Below are 19,042 nucleotides of genomic sequence, written 5' to 3'. Positions count from 1 at the left end.
CTTTCTCTTTCCAACATCTTCTTGCATGGGTAATCTGGTGTCTGCCCTGCTCTGTGCCAGGTGCTGTGTGCAACAGGAGGAGAGGTCCACAAGGAAATGATAAGACACATTCTCTGCCTTAAAGAATCTCAAAGCCTGAGAGGAGGTAATAATTACAGACAGTAAGCTAATAATTACAGAGATAATAGGTACAAGGCACACTGATGAAGAGAGAGGAATCAACTTGGCTTGAGATCGGAGGCTGCTAGGGGGAAGGGAGACTTCAGAGAGGAGGACGTGTTTGGAGAGTGTTTTAAAGGTTGAAGAAAAGGTTTGGAAAACAGGAATTTGTCTGGTGGACAGGAAGGAGAATTGGAAGGACATGCCAGGCAGTGGACAGCAATCAGTAAAATGGTGTGAGGCATAAATTATCATGACACATGAGGAGACTGATAAGCGTGATGTTCCTGGAACATTTGTTGTGGGACTCAGGGAGGCATCCAGAAATAAACCAGTGGTAAGAAATGATGCTGGAAATGTAGCCAAAGGCCTGGAGAAGGAAAGACCACCATCTTATGGGCCAGGACCTCATCCTGTAATGTAGAGATAGTTCTCTGCACCTTATGTTTCCTGTGGAGTCTGTCTGGCTTCTGGTCCACATATTTGCTTTTATTTGCTGGTCATTCAAGACCCAGCACTCTCTAGTAGCCGGTTACTCCTCACATGCAAAACCTGGGCCATGGATGGAAAACGATGGGCCAAATCAAAGCCTGAAGACCTAGGAATGCAAGCTGAGCTCTGGGAAGTGTGGGATGTGCTGACAGCCCTCAGGGAGAGGAACTGAGCTTGCCTGTTCCAAGAGGTAGTGTTAAGTGGGATCCTGAATCCGAAGGCTGGCAGGTGGGTATCCAACTGGATGAAGGCCTTCAAGGGAATTCAGGTAAGAGCTTTAGAAATGGAACTGGGCTCACTTGACCACTGTTGGGGGCATTCAGAGCATGGCCTATAGCCAGGAGGAATCCTCTGGGCCATAGGAATGTGGGCAGCTGCAGCCATGGCGTTGACCCCAGGCAGAGAGGTCACTCTTAGGCTCGGGAACTGACTTGGCTTACACACGACTCACATTCATTTTTCCAGAAAATTTTCTTCATCTCCTCCCAGTTGGAATTTATCGCTCCCTCCTTGGTGGTATAGAACATTCTATTTATGCTTTTAAGTAATTTTAGCCTGCCTTGTTTCATAGTATTTCTATACATTTCTGTCTCAACCCTTGATTATAAATTTGTTAAGGCAGGGAATATGCTTTTTTCAACTTTTTCTTTATTGTGCTTTAAATATTATTTTAGGCAGAGAATACATAAATATGTAGATACATTTTTTGTTGGATTAAACTTAATTGAACTAATCCCATTCTCTTTCAGAATAGGAATTGTGTTTTCTGGGCTCTAGAAACTATTGCAGAAGAAGTCAGTATTGTTGCTAAGATTTTATTTTTAAATATTTTATTTATTTATTTGATACAGAGAGAGAGAGCTTAAGTAGGCAGAGAGGCAGGCAGAGGGAGAGGAGAAGTAGCCTCTCCACTGAGCAGAGAGCCCGATGTTCGTCTCCATCCCAGGACCCTTGGATCATGTCCTGGCCAAAGGCAGGCTCTTAACCGACAGAGCCACCCAGGCACCCCAGCTGCTAAGGTTTTAAATAACTGGCTGCCTTAGTCCATTTGGGCTGCTATAACAAATACCACATACTGGGTGGCTTATGAATAACAGAAATTTTTTTCTAACAGTTCTGGAGGCTTGGAAGTCCAAGATCAGGCTGCTGGCATGAAGAGGGCCCTTTTCCAGGGCGTAGACCTCTCACTGTGTCCTTGCCTTGTGAAAGGGGCTAAGATGCTCGCTGGGCTCTCTCGTGTGAGAGCAGTAATTCCATTCATGAAGGTGCCCCCTCATGACGGATGCTTCTCCCAAAGGCCCCTCCTTCCTAATATCATCACTTTGGGCATTGAGATTTCAATATATGAATTTGGAGTCGACACAAACATTCAGGTCATAGTATTGGCTAATACACACGTGGGCTGGTGTGCACTAAATGTCGTCTACCTCCAAAGTGATTGGAACTGCTATCAGATCTGAAATAAGTTGTCCCCGTTTATGGGGAGACACAGGATCTGAGGATTTCCTTCCACAAATGCTCTGCCTATCTGACTACTTGTTAGCCAGGGATGCCCTGCCCTCACATGTGCAAAAAAACTGAAAGAAGTAGAGAAAATTAAATATTAGGTGAAAGGTTTTGAGTCCCAAGGGTTAAGGGATGATTCTCTTGGGGCTCCTACATGAAAGCCTGTTGAGAAATGGTGTGTAAACACCCCAGCTCCCTTGCCCCTCCATAGGATCCTGAGGCATGTGTTTTCACAGGCTCCCAGGGGCTTTTTTTTTTTTTTTTAGTTTAATTTTATTTTTCCAGTGTTTATACACTACACACAAGGCTCCATGCAATCCGGGTCCCCCTTAATACCCATCGCCAGACTCACCCATCTCCCCAGCTCCTTCACCTCCGAAACCCTCAGTGTCTGTGAAGGATTAAGTTTCAGTCACCTGTGGTGTAAGTGGTTTGAGAACCCGACCTTTAGTGGCTCTCTCCCCTTCCTTGTCTTACTTCCCTTCTCCTCTACCTGGGATCTTTCCTTCCCCACAGAGACCCAACTATGTGCGCTTGACTCCTTGTTTCAGGATACAAGTCTCCTTCTGGGGAGCCCAAACAGGGTGCCTTTATTCTCTTTCTTCTCATTTGGTGCCGATACATTTTAAGGCCCCAACAATTTCCCCTTAACATGCAGATCCAATTACTTGTGCCTGGCATATGAAAAGTAGGTAATTAGAAAATGCAGGCATGCAGAGAAACTTTACATGAGTGTCCAAAAATGTGTCCAGCTTTAGGGCGTTATCTTGGGGCCCTGTAAGCAGGAAATCTGAAAGGAGGTGCTTCTAGCTTTCATGATTATGTGTGATTTTGTTATTTTATGAAACCTGCCTTGCAAACCCTGTTGGGGCAAGACGCTTGATAAGGCTAAGTAAACACCTGCCACGAAGGGAATTTTATCTAAAAAATGCCGTTTCCTCCTCAGCTCTGAATGTTGACAGATTCTTTCTGTCCTCATGGGGTTTAGCCAGTTGGCTGGAAAGCCAGGATCAAATACCAGTGCGAGGTGTGAAGACCAGGCAAGCTCAGATCCAGTGAAGACACCATTCTTTGCTAAGTTCTTCATCCCGATAAGACAGTCACCCCCTTGATGGATTCGGGTCTGCTGGGTGTCCTTACACTGTCTGCCGCAAAGCTGGATAAAGGAGGTACAGCTTTATTAAGTCAGGGTTAGCAGAAGATCCCTTGCAAGATGCTTTTCTTGGCCAAAACAGGGTGAGAAAGAGTGACAAAGATCTCTTTGGAGGTCCCTTGATTGAAAATGGGTAGAGCTTTTAGCTTTCAGATGAACTTGAGAAGCCCAAGTGTAAGACCCCAGGAAACTCTTCTCTGCCCCCCAGAGCCCTGCCAAACCCAAGGGACCTTAGGAAAGCAGTAATGAGAGTCAGAGAACACGGGAGCCCTGGGGGTAGGGGGAGGGAAATGCTCGCGCTGTGTCTCCACTTGTGAAAAATGTTGGCTCGAGTATCCTGGGTGACCCCTGCCGTGGGACACTGAGAAACTCATCCTCTCGTTTCCATCATCGTTGACAATATCCAAACTAGATGAACAATATCTTTGACCATTTGACCGCAGAGTTGTATGAGGGAGAAAAATTCATGCTGCAAATGAGTACACGTTATACCTAACCAGGCAGGGAGAGGCCAGAAAGCCTATGAGCAGCCAGAAAGCTGCTCAATTCTGGGTCAGCACCTGCCTTCAAAACCTGCTTACCTCACCACCTTACTTACTCCTTTTCCTGGCTGTCAGGAAAGAGTTTTCTCCTGGGTGGCTGCCCATATTTTCCTTGACTTGGTGGCATGCACTAGACCTTGGAGGAAGCCAAGGAAAGCCTCCTGGCGCTGCCTCAGTTGGACCATGTCTCTTCCCTGTCACTGGCTTCTTGGGTCACTTTAGTTTCACGTCGGTGTCTTGGAAGCACCTGGCAGGACCTCTTCCCTGCCTGGCTCACACGTCCCTTGAGACACATGGTTGCCACAGCCCCGTCTGATATCACCAGGGAGCAGGCAACTTAATTCTCCTGCATTGGGTCTCTCCTTTTTGCTCCGTTTCTATCCTGATGAGAGCCAGATCCCTTCTTGGGGTCCCTGAGGGCCAGTCTGTCTGCTTGGTCCTTCTTTCCCTCACATCCCACCCTTAGAGTTTTTTGACATGCCCCTGCTTGCAGGATCCCATGTTTTGTCCCCTGCGTTTGAACAAAACCACCTCAAGCTAGTTTGAATGACAGAGGTCGGACCTGCCTGCCCAGCCCAAGTGCCCCATTTTGCTGGGCAACAGAACTAGATTTTTTTTTTTTTTTTTAAATTTATCTCTGTGAACCGAGAGGAAGGAGTCCCCTGAGAGTTTGCCTGGCGGGGGGTGGGGGGCGGGGGTCTGTCGCCTCCCATTCTGCTTGGGCTCAGCCAAAGCTATCCTGTGCTCTGCACCGGACTCTGTCCCTGGGCTCAGCTTCACCGACAAGTGCTGGTATTTTTAGTCTGCAGACCTTTTAGCTCACATCCTGCAGCATTGAGGGTGTGAGAGAGGAGCTCTTTGGAAATCAGAAGCTGTCACTGATAGCTTGTCCTAGACCGAAAGGACTGCTGGAGAAAGGATGCTTTGTAGTCAGGAAAGAAGAAAAGTCTGGCCCCCGGGGCCCGAGGCACGGGGCAGGGCTGCAAGCTTCCGTGTTCTCACCTTGCCTCCAGATGACTCACTGTTCTTAAGTCACCTGCTCTGTGAGGGGTGGCACCTTCCACCTTCCCTGGACCCTCACTCATCCTGGCTGAGCCCCGGGAGTAGGTTTGAGCCTGGGGCAGGTCCTCCCCTGCTCCCCCAGTACCTCCCACTTGGGTTCCCCCCAAAACCCTCCTGCGGCCCCAGAGCCTCCGTGCTGGGGTGTCAGCGTGGAATGGAGGAGGGAGGTATTGGGGGATGAAGTTCAGTGGGGAGACCAGTACTGTGTGAGGAAACAGGCTTCCAGGAACTTTTGGGTTGGCGGAAAAAAGAAAAAGCAGTTTGGGTCACATGGCCCATTTCACGGTGTAACCTCTGCTTTTAAACCTTTACCAGGGGCCTCCAAGCCGATGCATGTGTAGAAATAAACCTGTGCTTTGGGATTTTGACAGAAAAGTTAGATTAAAAAAGTCTTATGAAATCAATTTGATTTAATATAAAATAATCGATCTCAATTCCATAGCTTATTATTTTTGGATTAAGAGGGAGACATAGATACTGTGGTGTATGCATTCAGTTGTCTGAGACAGAACAAGATGAACTGAAGGTAATGTGTTTTGAGTTTCATTTTGTGCTTTGTGGGTTTTGTTGGTTTTTTTTTTTTTTTTTAAGTTTTAAAGCTCTGTGGCTGCTGGTAATTTTCAGTAAAAATATGGAGTACCCATCGCTGGACATTTTGTAGGCAAAACAGCTGAAGACAGATAGGCTTAATGATTAGCTCCAGGAGCTGGTTTTGCTGCTTTTTCTCGCTTTCCACCACTGGCCAGGTGTCTAGAAGGAGAAGGGGTTCCGGGTCAGGAACAGTGGGTGGTGCTGGGTCCAGATGCTCCTGGGGAGACCTGGCGGTTTGAAGCTGAGGCAGAAAGGCTGCCCTTGAGGGGGAGAGGCTGGGACCAGGGAGCAATCCCTCTTGCTCTCGTGCACAGCATTTCATGGGAACTAGTCTCTGTGGCTGCTCTAAATTACCATTTAAACGTTCCCAGGCCAGAGAGGTCATCACCCGTATGCATACTCTCAGAGCCAAGACAACATTTCCATGGTAGAAAGCAGAGAATTTTCAGTGTCACTTCTAGGGCCGGCTTTATGTCTCTTCGGAGATGGCCCTTTGCCCTCGTGCGAGGATTCAGGGCGTGCCTGCCATCATTGGGAAGTCCTGTTCATGCTTCTGAGCACTAGCTCTGCTGGAAGACGGTGGCAGTCAGATTAGTGAGGCCACGACGCCCCATCCTGGATGGCCTGGCCGCCTCTGATCTGCAGTCCCGCTCAGAGACCATTGCCACATGGGTGGCAAGTGCCTTGACTGCAGAGTTTGGAGTTGTCACCGCTAGCAGGCCATGTCCCGTTACCGTCAGCCTCTTGATACACCCCGAGCAGAATCCCAGCTATTTAACAGGGATTGGCTGTCCCCGTGGGACTGGGGGCAGGCGCAGCCTGGCCCTGATGCAGGGACCACAGGCATGCGGAGCAGTTGGAGGCTGTGTGAGTCTCAGCGGCACATCCCTGAAGCGTGTGTTGTTCCAAACTCAGAGCCTGAGCTACTTCGTCATCTGGGACTTTGTGGTCAGGCAAAGAGAAATGGGTCACCTCGGAAGAAGAGTCTTCCGCTGGTGATCTTGGGCACAAAGGAGGGAAACGGACTCCTTTGAGCAGCAGGCCACGAGTTTCCTATTATCTTTGAGGAATAAAAGAGGGGCCCCACGGACCTTGAACTTAGTCACTCCCAATGTGGACAGGTCGGATACATGGTAGTTATTATGACATATTTCAGGAATATTCTTAGATCAAATTGGGGGGAAGGGGAGGCACTTTGTAAGCTGTCATGCGTTTGCACATTATTGCTGGGAAGGATTTTTTAAAAATGGGTCACATGAAGCCATAAAGTTGATGGAGAGACTGTTGCCTGTGATTGACTTAGTATCGCCTCGTTTATTTGTCTGTGGCCACATGCGGTGACTTAAGTCCTGGAGAGATTACTTCACACACCTGTGACCTTCGGACACGCACCAGTAGGCAGGACATAAAGCATCTGGTCTTGGTGCCTGAAGAGTCCCAGGCTTTGGACCTGAGTCTGTGATGCATTCGTTGGGTGCCTTAATCTTTTTGTGTTTCCTCGTTTGGAAAGTGAGAACGTTTCTACATGGAATCCCTTGTGTGTTGGTTGTGAGCACGGAAAGATAAATGGATGGATGGTTTTGAATGTACTGAAACAGGATAGTGTTAGTAGAGTGTAAGGTGTTACATGACCCTAAAAGTTCTGAAAAAAGGAATATGAACTTGGGATCCTTGCTTTGGCCATGGGTAGCTTCTTCTCTGGGAGGCAAGGCTACAGGAGGGTAGATGAATGAACAACGTGAGGCGATGTGTGTGGGGAGCCCCAGCGTGCGTGTGGGGGTGCATAGTGTGACCCATGTGATGTTAGGTGCGTTACAGTCATTTTCTTTGCATTTAGATCCCCTCTGCACTACCCTTGCTCTGCGCTGTGTCTCAGAGAGCATCGCCCCTAGGTCCCTGTCGACTGCTGGCTTCCTCTCTTATCCCAGATGCGTGGAGCTAATTCCCCTCAGATGGTACCAGCATCTGAGCTTCTCTTGTCCCTGAAGCCCTGGAGGTTCTTTCCTGATGGTGCAGATCTCTGGGTGGTCTCACCCCCTCTGTTTGGCTGCTTACTCTTCCGCCTCCTGGGGAACTATTCTCTATATTGAGTTCCTTCTCTTTGAAATACCTGGAGCGCATCCTGCTTCCTTCCCTGGACCCTGGATGACACAGGATGTCGCTTCATACACAGATACAGATGAAGATGTGGCTACCAGCAAAACAATGATAGAGAATTTATACAAATGTTGAGCAAATTTATAGGTCTATAAATTTGGTTACTTTATTTTAAAACAGAGTAATTGTATTTTGAGTATACCCTGAATCTGTTTGAGCACTTTTAAAATAAGCAGTTCGAAGGGTGCCTGGGTAACTCAGTTAAGCATCTGACTCTTTTTTTTTTTTTTTTTTTAAGCATCTGACTCTTAATTAAGCATCTGACTCTTAATTTTGACTCAGGTCATGATCTTAGGTTTGTGAGATCGAGTCCCACGTGGGGCTCTGTGCACAAAAGGGGTCTGCTTCTATCCCTTTCCCTCTGCCCCTCCTGTGGTTTCTCTCTCTCTCGATAAATAAATACATCTTTAAATAAATACATCTTAAAAAAAAAAAGCAGTTCAGCAAAGTTTGGGATCTGATATTCTGGAGTAAGTTTTTTAAAAGTTTGCTTAACAAAAGTTTTTTTAAATCCTTTTTTAAAGCTCAAGAGTAATCAGCCAGATGTTTTATGGTGTCTGAGTTTGCCAGGTCCTGGCATATAAAATGGGATAAGATCATTATCATCATGCAATAAACATGAATGAAAGAAACTCAAGCTTGCTTTTACAGAAAACATATGGAGAGAAGCTGGAATCTAAATCTGGGTTCATTAATATTACATTTACATGTGATTAATTGTGAGTTCTCCTATTTGTGTTATCTAAGTCATTGTTTGTCTTGATAAAATTAAGGGTAGGATATAGTTTCCTATATTCTCAATCATGGAAGGTCAGGGGTGATTTTAAATGACTACATTGTGTTAGGTAAATAAAGGGCTTTCCAGTTCCAAAAGGCAGTTGTAATTGCCTGTTAAGAATTCTTTGGATCTTAGGAAGTTAGTCAGAGGATTGGAGATGTCAGAGTTCCACATTTGCCTTTTTGTCCTTTAGATCTTAACATTTCAGTTACATCTGTGGAAAGACTTTGGAACATCTGTATTAAGATTCAGAATGAGTATGGGAGTCAAGTGATGGATTTTAACTTAGCATACACTATCTTAAGAACAGAAATAAACAACAAAGGTCATTACTTAAATGAGCAAACACCAACCTTTTAAAATGCTAGTGTGTAAACAAAATTATTATTAGCCTTGTGTGAAACCATGTACTCTGATTATAATTTTTTTGGAGTTTAAAACAAGTTGTCTAGTACCTGCATCTGCTATGTACTCAACAGGCCTATGTTAAATGAATGAACCATAAACAGAATTAAGACTGGGATGCGTTTGTGTGAAATCACTGAAGAGAATAAAGGCAGTAAAACCGAGACCCAAGAGCAGTAGATGGAATTAGCAATGGAGTATAAGGTACAGAAAGTACAGAGCAAGATGCCAGAAGAAAGTCCCTGCTTTGTGTCCATGTATTATCAACATAAATGAATTAAAACTTCTCAGTAAAAACAAAGGCTCTCAGAATGGAGTTTAAATGCTTAAAATAAAAAAGTCAGGCAAAGATATATAAATAAATTATGAGCAAAAATAAAAAAGCAAAAAGAGGCCTGGGTGGCTCAGTAGGTTAAGCATCTGCCTTTGGCTGAGGTCATGATCTCAGGGTCCTGGGATCGAGCCCCGCATCACGCTTCCTGCTCAGCAGAGAGCCTGCTTCTCCCTCTGTCTGCTACCCTCCTGCTTATGCTATCTCTTACACACACACACACACACACACAAACACACACACCAAAAAAAAAAAAATCTTCTAGAAAAAGTGAAAATCAAGATAAGAAAATATTAAAGCCATGAAGATAATTTTAATTGGTTTTTACAACTCATGAATATTTATGTATCAAATTACAGTGTCAAAATATATAAAGAAATGATTCAATTTTTTTTTTAAAGATTTTATTTATTTATTTGACAGAGAGAGATTACAAGTAGGCAGAGAGGCAGGCAGAGAGAGAGAGGAGGAAGCAGGCTCCCTGCTGAGCAGAGAGCCCGATGCGGGCCTCGATCCCAGGACCCTGAGATCATGACCTGAGCCGAAAGCAGCGGCTTAACCCACTGAGCCACCCAGGTGCCCCTGATTCAATTTTTTTAAACAAACTCTACAGTAGTGAAAAAACTTGCCACGGTTTTAACTTCTGACAGTGCAAGTGAGAGAAAAAATCCCCAACAATAAAATAATGATTTGATCATCTGATGAGATATTTAGTAACATTAATTGGCTCCAAAATGTTTGTGTAGGGGGTTTTAGACATTGTGACGTTTTGGGAGGTGGTCTAGAAGAATTGTCTTGAAACTGCATTTACACAGCAGGGACTCCGTTTCTGTTTACATTTAGTTAAGTTTTGGGGAGAGATTGAAGCAGATTATGGAGAGGGATATCCCCCCAACCCCCCCAACCTCCTTCCTCTTGGTGGCACCACTAGGCCTCGAGAATTTCTCCATGCTCTGGTGCTCCCGCTTTCCCACTTAGGAAGGAAAAGGAAAAAAAAAAAAAAAAAAAGTAAGCATGTAGTAAGCATGTAGATGGATGATTAAAGGAAGTAAAGTAAATTGGCCCACTCCCCGGAAAGTGAGTAGTAGGTTAAAAGCATTCTGCAAAGGCAAAGAGAGAAAAGAACACACAATAATCTGAATTTAAAAGAGTAAAAGTTCTCAGCTGGCAGAGCTGCTCTGAAGGGAGAGAGCCCGATGGGGCAGGACTGAGGAGCTCAGTGGGGACTTTCAGGCAGGCCATTTCTCTATTTCTCTCTCTCTCTCTCTCCTCTTTGGGGGCTGAGGTCCTTAGAGACCCCTGAGCATTCCATGAAAATAAGAGACAGCTTGCCACACCACCCAGCATCTGAGTGGGAGGAGGGCAGGTGCACGCGCCGCCCTTCTTCTCTCCGTGCGTGGGATGAGAGCAGGGTCAGGACTGGGAACCGGGACCACCATAGGGACCCAGAAGGAGCCTGGATGGGGACCCGTTGGCTGAATTTCCGCAGGCCGAGTTTTCCTTTCGAACCCATGCTGATGTCTCCCAACAAAATCAGAATCAGACACAGTCTGTGGCCGTTTCTCTTCTACCTTCATTTCAGAGCTTGTCTTCTCTCGCTCGCCCTCCCACGCTCCCCCTGCAGGTTGTCCTGACCTCGTGATGAACAGGGATGGGGAAGTGTCTGGAAATTTTTCCTGTGCAGACCTGTTGACAAGACCCGAAAGGTCAAGGCTAGAAAAGACTCCGTGTCGTGTTTCCCACAGTGTTTCTCAGAACACTGTGAGGAATGTTAATGGTATTCCAAAACAAGGTGGAGGGGTTCCACAGACAAAATCAGTTTGAAGAGGTATGAAATTAAGAGAGTTTTCCTTTAAAACTTTTCAGTCTTGAACTGGTTGCTGTGATTCTCCAATTGAGGGCTATATATAGAATGCTTTCTTTCCTCAAGCTGTTTGCACAAAGAACCCCCAACCCAGGGACACCTGTTAACATGTCTTAGACCACTAGGGTTCCTTGGGAACCAAATCTTAGTCTAAGCTGTCAAACAGAGAAGCAGTAGGTTTATTCTGTATTTAATCAGAGGGTGCATGCAAGTAGAAGATGGAGAGAGAAAAAATTTGATTTAAAATAAGAGAATCTTTAACTGTTAATATAGTTCTGCAAAGGCATTAAATGGGCATCCTTGAGAAGGAAGCTCAGAAACTTAGAGAAGACTGTCGGTTCCATTGTCGTAGATTTTACGGAAGGGATTTTATATTAGGAGGGAGGTTGAACTTACTTGATTATAAAGATCCTCTCCAACTCTGATACTACTTCAAGTTACAATCCCTGCTCAGACCTGTCTTCTGGTATTCAAAATGGACTTTCTTCCTCCTTATCTGAAATTAATGTAATCATGTGATTAAACACATTTCTAGCAAAGCATATTTTATGTAAGTGTCTGGCTATTTGTTTGCTGTTCATTAAAAAAGTGAAGTTTCTTATTCCAAAGGAATAATTGACTAACATAACATAATAAAAAATTATTCTAAAAACCCAAAGAAATAATTCAAGAATTATAGTGTATCTTTCCTTAGGGTTTATCTGTGAGCTCTTTTTTTTTTTTTAAAGATTTTATTTATTTATTTGACAGAGAGAGATCACAAGTAGGCAGAGAGGCAGGCAGAGAGAGAAGAAGGGAGCAGGATCCCTGCTGAGCAGGGACTCGATCCCAGGACCCTGAGATCATGACCTGAGCCGAAGGCAGCGGCTTAACCCACTGAGCCACCCAGGCGCCCCTCTGTGAGCTCTTTCTAGTGTAGGTAACCTCAGTCTTATTTTCTGTCCTTTGGCAGGCAAAAGGACTAGTAACAAACAGGAATTATCAAAACTTCTCTAGCAGTGGGAAAAAAAGAGAACCAGAGGAAGGCAAAAGAGGCATCCCACTTGATGACATGATAGAAACACCCAAGCAGCAGAATTGTTTTCAAAAGATGGCCAGCAAGGCTCATGGCCAAAGGGTCCCATCTAGCTGGTGATGATGTAACAGTCCAATCCACCATGAAAGAGGGAGAGAGAGGTGAAGTTTAGAGTATTGGAGATTTCAAAGTGATCGTGGGGAGTGGTAGGGGGTTTCCGGTGTTTATCTTAGAGAAAGCAGACATGGCCTTTTGCAAATATACACTGCTATTGTATTTCTTTTTCTTTTTCTTTTTCTTTTTTTTTTAAAGATTTTATTTATTTATTTGTCAGAGAGAGAGAGGGAGAGAGAGCGAGCACAGGCAGACAGAATGGCAGGCAGAGGCAGAGGGATAAGCAGGCTTCCTGCTGAGCAAGGAGCCTGATGCGGGACTCGATCCCAGGACGCTGGGATCATGACCTGAGCTGAAAGCAGCTGCTTAACCAACTGAGCCACCCAGGCTATTGTATTTCTTAATATGTATAGCGGAGAGAAAAAATTCAGGAGAAAACTCTCAGAGAATATTGGGGTTGGATCAAATACTATCGTAAGCATAGTCCTCTTTTGGAGTTATGACACCTACATTTTAGAAATACCTTTCATCCTGAATAGCTTAGGGTTGGACATTCAGATTAAACATTTATCTGCTTGGCATGTGGGAAGAAAACCACTTGAAGCAATTGTGTTCAAAGGTCAAACAGTATGGTAACACCTTACCGATTTTTTATTGATTAATAAATTAAAACACAATTTTTAAAAAAGATTTTATTTATTTATTTGACCAAGAGAGATCACAAGTAGGCAGAGAGGCAGGCGGAGGGGAAGGGGGGAAAGCAGGCCCCCCAACTGAGCAGAGAGCAGATGCAGAGCTAGACCCCAGGACCCTGTGAGATTATACCCTGAGCTGAAGGCAGGGGCTTAACCCACTGAGCCCCCCAGCTGCCCCAAAACACAGTTTTAACTTTTGCCGGACAGTAAACCAAGGGCACAAAATGTGACAAGGGATGTCTAAAATGGCTTTCTATAACGGGGATCAAAGTGAATTTGCATTGCAGACAGACTAGGATTCACATTTTCTTGATTTTCTGTTTTAGAGAAACACACACAAACAAAACAAAAACTAACACTTTGGTTTGCAGCAAAGTTTGTTTGCTATGTAAAATCCCTCTGTCCTACTTGAGCTGTATTTTTAAAATTAAGGTTCACTAGTGAAAACATTTAAAAATATTTAAAGAAACATATTGAGGATTAAGAACTAGGAAAATTTCATCTGCCATAACCTACAGCTATTTTCATTCTCCAGAAGCAGAGTAGTACAATGAAAAGAAAGAATTTGAGATTAGGTGTCTTTCTTGGGTTTGCATTTTCTTCTCTGGCCTTGGACAAGTCACTTATTCTCCCAAATCTCCATTCCTCATGCATTGTCATATTATCATACTTATTTCCCAGAGTTGTGAAAGAACCTTGTAACCTTCAGATTCCTTACATATACATACAATTATTTTTAGCTCCTTTCTGATCTTTGTTCATGTATATATGGTTCCAATCTCAGTACCTCATTCAAATCTGTGTTCTACTTTTTCCATCTAACATTATGGTTGTGCTATAATTTAGTAGCTTTCCCCCAGTGATGGACATTTAAATGGTTTACAGTTGTTCCCTATTATAATAATACACTGAAAAACGTCTTTGTACGTTTAGACTTCTTTTTTTTTTTTTTTGGACAAATTTCTCTGGGATGAGTTCCAGAGGAGAGATTATGCAGTCGAAGTGAATGAACATTTTTTATCTATCCTGTTTTTTTGAGCTTTCCCCCTTCATCCAAAAACCCCTCCCTTTGGTAACTTTCCTAGAATGTCACAGAATGCCTAAATGTCTTCTTAAAGGCATCCAGCAGGATTCAGAAATCTGCATTTGGTGGCCATATTCCCGTCTTCACCCTCTATCAAAACCACTCAGCTACGAAGCCTCCCCCTAGACTGCAGGGTCCTCTGCGGCAGGACTGTCCTAATCACCTTTGCACCCTCGTGTGGTCTGGCCTGTTACACGGTCTCAGTGAGTGGTTGTTCAGTGCGAATAAACTGAATGGATGGCTAGAACAAGACAGGCTCCTTACAGACCTGACTCACCAGGGCTTCTTGCATCAAAGAGTTATTAAAAATGCCAGACACTGGTCCTTGAGCTGGAGACAAAGAGGCAGATGCAGCACAAGTGGTCTCAGTGCCCTGAGAGCCAGGTCCCCAGTGGGAGGGGAAGACTTTGGTCCTCAATCTGGTCTTCAGTCTGGAGTTAAAGGGTGAAGCTGGCTTGACCCATGTAATGTGATTTCAGGGTGGGCCCACTCTGGTCAGATATTTTAATCATCTACCCTCTAATACCTGTCATTCTGTAACCAAGATCATGTAACAGAGGCTAGGATGACAGAAGGACCATCTACTGTGCTGTTGGTTAACCATATCCCGTGTCAAAGAAATCCAGATTGTTTTGTAAGAGCCAGGATGTGAAAACAGAGTTCCTTGACACAGCAGGGGTAGGGAGGGCTTCCAGATCCCCTCTGGAGCAGAAAATCCCTGTTTGATCCTCTTCAGCATCATAAGGCCACCTGCTGTGGGCACAGATGCTGGGTCCAATTCAGGAAAGATCAGAGTTTGGAGGTTTGCACTTGTGTATGAATGAATCCGAGTCTAAACGTTGTATGTTCCCTCCTTACCTCTTGCTGCACAACTTTGATAAGGAGACTAGAAGCTGAGAAAATAGTTCTGAAAAGTTTTCCTTGGCCTCAAACTCTGGGGTGTTTTGCAACTTATTCCTTGGGAGTTTATATAATTTATTGAAGGCTGGAAAGCCAACCTTGGGTGTACTATGAAGCCTCTCAAAGTGTTGGCTAAGCCTGAAGTCTGAGGGCAGAAACTGTCAAAGAGGGCAGCTCTGATCCAAAATTCTAATTAACGTTGTTTTCTGCGGAAACCCTCAGAGAACCCCAACAAGTTTTTCAGACCCCAGATTGCCTTATGTGGGCCATCACGCTATTGAGCAATGACTTGGAGTTCACTCTATGAGTTAGAAAGCTATGGCTTTCCTTTTACAGTGTTCTGTTAAAGAACACCCCAGATTTGGCTAAAAAAAAAAAAAATCGTACACCTTTTTGTGTGCATTGGAGAGCATTTATCTGTATAGTTGAGTAAAAATAAAGGCACTTGAACCTACCAAGAGATGAAACCAATCTGTTAACATTTATTAATTATTATTATTTGATCATAAAAATATTATCTGCCCAAGATGGCCTCTTCATCAGTGATCATCTTGGAGACTAAGGCGTTTTTCTGTGTTTTAGACAGAGTGTCAATGATCCACGAGTTGTAAATGTCATCTGGGGGATGGATCTGGCTCAGTTGTTATTGGTCCCAATTCCACATGTGCATATATAGTTAGAGTTTCGGTCAGTGTTCAATTTATTTTGGCCCCCTGTAGCTGGTTTCATGATCCCAAATTTATACTGATGAGCAAATTCTTTCAAACTTTTCCATTTCAGCTCCTATTTAGAAAATGCCTGTGTGTAATTTCTACTTTGCCTCTGTTGACTGGCTTTTAGGCAGGCATGCTAATTCCCATTTCCCCCAAGCCAAGTTCATGTCTTCCGTTTCAGCTGCAAGCTAATAACCTGTCAGGAGTATGGAAATATATATCTGGAGTTTGTGATTCTGCACAGAATTAGGATTTCCAAGCGTGCCTGTGAGAGGAAACTCTGCTCCATGCTTCTCATTTTTAAATGCTGGCTTCTAACATGCATTCAGATCAACTGTAGGAGACCCAGTTTCCTCTGGAAGTTGCTAGCACTGTCTTTCACGTTCTGTAATCTCACAGGCACAGGCATATACATCCAAGGAAACTTATGGAATTTCTTTCTTTTTTTAAGATTTTATTTATTTATTTGACCAAGATCACAAGTAGGCAGAGCAGCAGGCAGAGAGAGAGGGGGAAGCAGGCTCTCCACTGAGCAGAGAGCCCAATGCAGGACTTGATCCCAGGACCTTGAGATCATGACCTGAGCTGAAGGCAGAGGCTTAACCCAGAGCCACCCAGGCGCCCGAAACTTAAGGAATTTCTATGAGTATTTATGTTTTGAAGAGTGCACCCCATTACATCATGACTACATTACGGGGGGAGGGTGGTGTCCGTGGTGCAGTGCTGGGTTCAGATACCAGCTCTGTTACATACTGGTTGTGCGGTCTTGGGCAAATCTAGCTTTCCGTCTTTTGCTTTCCTCATCTACAAAATGAAGATGGAAATTTCCATTATCTTGCTTTCAGTTCTTCTGTTGGTCCAAGGTACATGGGTGGAACATTTCAGTGTCTGCTCCAGTAATTATACTATTATAAGGACTCCACCAGCCTTGTAAGTTTCATGTGAAGTTAATACTCTAATGCATTCTTTGCACATAGTAAGCTTCCAATCAGGTTTATTTACCTTTATTACCTTAAGGATCTCAAGAAAATTATTAATTCTCTGCCTCTGATGAGAGACAGAGCTCTAATTAAACTAAATGTAGGCCGATTGTGTGACATTGTGGGTTTTTTTTTCCATTTCTAGAGCAGTAAATACAAGCACATGTTAAAAACAGTCAACCAACCAACCAACCAACCAGCAGTATCTGTTGTTCTCATATCCCACGTAAGACAAAATCCACTGCCCCATAGTGGTCTTTGTCAGTCTTTTTAAAGTCAAAAGAAACAAGTGGATTTTGGAATGAATAGTACACTAGGTGGTGAGAAATGTCCTCCAGGTACAATTTTTCATTGGTTCCTATGACTTACAGTGTCTTGGATTAAAGAGCACGCATTCTGGTTGTCCCTACATCTGGAGAACAACAGGCCACAGTTTTTCTCAGGCCTCTATCCCAGAGTTTAATAGCTGTCACTGTTTAAAATCTTAGAGATAATCTACACTGTTCCAATTTAAGACAATTTCTTTTTATCCTGTTTTCCACACCCATCCTTTGAACGAGAGCCAGGTATGGATGTGAACCCCCGCAATCCTGTTACACAAAGAACACCAGTGATCTAAACCACTCAGTGTTTTTGTTGCTGGGAGGAGGAACACTTAATCTGGGCTGGTTATTGTCGGTTTTATTCTCTTAATAGCATTGGGCTTTCTTTGAGAGGCAAAACCCAACTGAAGAACTTCTGTTGTTATCTTTTTTTTTTTTTTCCCCTTCTCAAATTAGAGAGAGAGAAGGAGTTAGGGAAGAGGGAGAAGGAAAGAGAATCTTAAGCAGGTTCCATGCCATTGCAGAGCCTGTTTTGGGGCTTGAGCTCATGACCCTAAGATCATGACCTGAGCCAAAGTCAAGAGTCAGGTGCTCAACTGACTGAGCCACTCGGGTGCCTCAACTTTCTGGTTATTAGGGAAATCTCAGATTTCCTTTCCCATACCTAGAAATGTATGTACTTGGGTTTTCCATATCTCTTTACTTTTATGATCAAAAATAAAGATAGCCAGAAAGTTTGAAAACTTTGAGGCAATCGTTCTTTCTAATCAGAAGATTACTTTCTCATTTAATTATTTCTTTGTATTTAAGTTGTCTTTTGAACTTAGAGTAACTCTGCTTTGTGCAGAGGCAGTGGCGTAACCAATGAAGTTTATCTGAGACGTGATTATTGCTAACGGAAATTTGAGTAATCAACCAGAATTTGCATGTATGCGTCAAAATGTATACTTTCTCAATATATTGTTTTTAGCAATAAATTTTACACCATGGCTCTCTTTTCCCTCCAGATTTATAGGGATATAGTGCACATGTAACATTGTGCAGGCTTCAGGTACAAATGTGATGATTTCATATCCATGTATTTTGAGAAGTGATGGCCACAGTAAGGTTAGCACACCTATCACCTCAACACCACTTTTTGTATGTGCAGTGAGAACTTTTAAGATCTGTCTACTTGGCAACTTCCTAATATACGATATAATATCACTGTCCATAGTCACGATGCTGTACCTTCCATCCTCAGAACGTATAACTGAGATGTTTGTACCCTTTGACCACCTTCCCCCATTCCCTCCCACTCTGGCAATCACCAATCTATCTGCTTCTATGAGTTCAGTTTTTTTAAGATTCATATAAGTGAGATCATATCATATTTCTTTTCCTCTGTCTTGCTTCACTCAGCATAACACCCTCAAGTTTCATCCATCTTGTTGCAACAGGCAGGGTGTCCTATTTTTTTTATGATTGACTAATATTCCTGTGTGTGTGTGTGTGTGTGTGTGTGTGTGTGTATGCATGTCTGCGTGTGTTTTCTTGACATTTCATCTGTCATTAGATCTGTCTTAGATCGTTCCCGTGTTTTGGCTACCGTAAGCAGCGCTGCAGTGAACATAGGAGTGCAGATATCTCTTCAAGATAGTGATTCATTTCCTTCTGATTAATACCCAGAAGCAAAATTGCTGGATCACTTGGTATTTCTATTTTTAATTGTTTGAGGAATCCCTATGCTGTTTTCCAGTTGCACCAGTTTACCTTCCTACCAGCAGAGTACAAGGGCTCCCTTTTCTCCACATCCTTGCCAGCACCTTTTATCCTGGTCTTTTTGATAACAGTTGTTCTACCAGACGCAAGGTAATATCTCATTGTAGTTTTGATTTGTATTTTCCTGATGATTAGTGGGGTTTGTCAACCAGCTTTTCATGTACCTGTTGGTATTTATATAACTTCTTTGAAAAAAATGTCTGTTCGAGACCTTTACTCATTTTCTTAATGGGGCTAGTTCTTTTGGTATTCAGTTTTATGAGTTCCTTATGTATTTTGGATTTTACTTATTTATTTTTTAAAAGAATTTATTTATTTATCTGACAGAGAGAGATCACAAGTAGGCAGAGAGAGAGAGAGAGGAGGAAGCAGGCTCCCGACTGAGCAGAGAGCCCGATGCAGGACTCGATCCCAGGA

General features: G+C 43.6%; 1 protein-coding gene across 1 annotated transcript in view; it reads left to right on the top strand.

Moving 5' to 3' along the window:
* Positions 1–19,042, top strand: part of PGM5 (phosphoglucomutase 5) — a 201,433-nt gene that overhangs the window by 67,790 nt on the left and 114,601 nt on the right. The window lies entirely within an intron of this gene.

This window comes from Neovison vison, chromosome 9, assembly GCF_020171115.1.
Source record: "Neovison vison isolate M4711 chromosome 9, ASM_NN_V1, whole genome shotgun sequence".
In the NCBI taxonomy this organism is placed as follows: Eukaryota; Metazoa; Chordata; class Mammalia; order Carnivora; family Mustelidae; genus Neogale; species Neogale vison.
Note: the sequence above shows the minus strand (reverse complement) of the source record. Positions and strands in the feature narration are given on the sequence as shown.